The 2,500-nt window shown below is 34.7% G+C and overlaps 1 protein-coding gene across 1 annotated transcript in view; it reads left to right on the top strand.

Moving 5' to 3' along the window:
- The window catches only part of dac (dachshund family transcription factor), a 227,880-nt gene extending 225,742 nt beyond the window's left edge, over window positions 1-2,138 (top strand). The window contains exon 14 of the transcript XR_004838352.2: window positions 1-2,138. This exon is cut by the window's left edge and continues 484 nt beyond it. The gene's annotated coding sequence lies outside the window, so the exon portion shown is untranslated.
- The last annotated feature ends 362 nt before the right edge of the window (window positions 2,139-2,500 follow it).

Below are 2,500 nucleotides of genomic sequence, written 5' to 3'. Positions count from 1 at the left end.
AGAGAGAGAGAGAGAGAGAGAGAGAGAGAAAGAGTGTGTGTGTGCGTATGTGTGTGTGAAAGTGAGAGTACATAGTGAAAATTATCGTGAAAGAAAAGTAACGATAAGTTAAATACGATAAGAGAGGCAAAGAGAGAAAGAGAGAGAGAGCGAAAAAGAGAGAAAAAATGGACCGTACGTCGAAACGAAATCTTGAAAGAATCGTATTGTAAAGGATAAAAGTTTGTGTGCGTGCGTGCGCGTATGTATGCGAGAGAGTATATAACGAAGAAAGACAGATAGAGAGAAAGAGAGAGAGAGAGAGAGAGAGAGAGAGAGAGAGAGAGAGAAAGAGAGAGAGAGATAGAGAGAGAGACAAACAGAGAATCGATTCTCCTGGCATCTTAAAAAAAAAAAAAAATCATAACGCATTATTTATATATAAATAACTTAGTTAATACCGAAAGCAAGTAAGTCTAATCCATATTGCGTGTGTCCCGCGTTTCGCATCGGTCGTCCGAAGAAGAATAAGAAGAAGAAGAAGAAGAAGATGAAAATGAAGATAAAGAAGAAGAAGAAGAAGAAGAAGAAGAAAAATTGAAAAGAACATTACACGGTGAAATATTTCTCGTGCGTTTACCAGAGAGATGAAAATAAATAACGTAAACATAAATATATCGATCAAACGTTTGTTGCGCGCGCGTTCAAACGAGAAAAAGGAGATGGAAGGATGGGGGGGGAGGAAAAAAAAAAGATAAATAAAACGAGCGACACACGAAGTTAACCGATAAGGGAATGGTTAAGGATTCGAGCTGGGTCTCTTGGGGAGGGAAGGTTGGAGTAGGGAGGAGGGGAAGGGGATTAAAGAGGTGAATTTAATTTAGTGGTGAAAAAAAAGGTTTAAAAGAAAAAAGATACGAAGAAGAAAAAGAAGAGGAAAAGGAAGAAGAAGAAGAAGAAGAAGAAGAAAAGGAAGAAAAAATAAAAAAACGCACGAAGAAATATTTCGTCGGAGAAGGACGAATCCCATCATATTTAAGATCCATGTACAAAGTCTTTTGCCGTAAGATTCTTGTGTTGTAAAGTTCACATAATCATAGTGTCTAGATCGTAATTGGCTAAAGCCCCGTTAAGACGATGCTACACGTAGAGAACCACCGATTAGCTGATCCGTACTTTGCCATCGTCATTAAGACGATTGATTGGCAAGTAGAAGGAGGAGGAATAGGAGGAGGAAGAGGAAAAGGAGGAGGAGGAGAAGCAAGTGAAGGCGACGAAGTGATGAGATAATAGAAAGGAAACGACAATTTTCTTCTGATAAGAAAATCATTCTGAATGAAGTTTATTCTCGATCGTGGAAAATATTCTCCTGTGATTTTCGAAAATCAACAAAATCTTAATATAAAGAATATAATAAAATTTGTCGAACGGAGAGAGAGAGAGAGAGAGAGAGAGAGAGAGAGAGAGAGAGAGAGAGAGAGAGAGAGAGCAAGATAAATTTCGCAAGCATTTTCAAGTCTGTAAATATCTCTTTTCGTATTCATTAACTATTATCTAAATAATAATTAATTAAAAAGTTTTTCAAACTACAGCGATCATAAATAATTTACTTATAATATATTACATTTTTCTAAGCTAAGAAAATGAATTAATATTTAATCGAAATTGTTTCGATCCACGATCGACGCTAAAATCGTAATGAATTTTTTTACGAGGGAATAAGTAAGAGGTGATCCAAAAATAAAAAACAAAAAAAAAAGAAAATAATAGTAATAATAATAATAATAATAATAATAATAATAATAATAATAATAATAATAATAATAATAAAGAAAAAAAACGGATTAGAAAATGCGAATAGAATATTTCGGATAGAGAGTGAGAGTGAGAGAGAGAGAGAGAGAGAGTGAGAGAGAGAGAAGGGGGAAAGGAAAGAGAGAGAGGGGGAAGGGAGAGAATAGGATTAAAATTATCGCTACTTTGCCAATCACGACGACGGGATCAGCAAATCCAGCGATTTTTTCGCGAGCGGAACTTATACAATCTAGTATCGAGGCAAGAAGTGTATTCATTGTAATTCAGCATTATTACCTATAAATAAATAGTTGTTATTCTACACAGTGACCCTCCTTCCGAGTCCCACGTCGTCGCACGTCATCCCACGGAATTTAAAAAAAGATATCGGCTATTATTAGAATACGTGTCGCGTGGATAAAAGTTCCAAGGAAAGTAAGAAGCGATCATGCGTGTGAGCAAAGCATGAGAATTATCGAAAAAAGCAAAAAAAAAAAATTAAAAAAAAAACAGAAAAGAAAAAATAGAAGAAGAAGAAGAAAAAGAAGGAGAAGAAGATGAAAAACTCCTGGCGAACGAGAAAATCATTCGAACACGTACGTATCCTATTTATTTTATTAATAATCGTAAACATTTTCTTTTTATTTATTTATTTATATTTTTTGTCTCTTTTTATTTTCCCTTCATCCCTATTAATACCATTTTATACGTTAAGAAATTAATACAG

The sequence above is a fragment of the Vespa mandarinia genome, chromosome 16, assembly GCF_050613455.1.
Source record: "Vespa mandarinia isolate Hongniang chromosome 16, ASM5061345v1, whole genome shotgun sequence".
Classification (NCBI taxonomy): domain Eukaryota; kingdom Metazoa; phylum Arthropoda; class Insecta; order Hymenoptera; family Vespidae; genus Vespa; species Vespa mandarinia.
The sequence above is the reverse complement of the archived record's forward strand: the minus strand, read 5'-3'. Positions and strand labels throughout refer to the sequence as shown.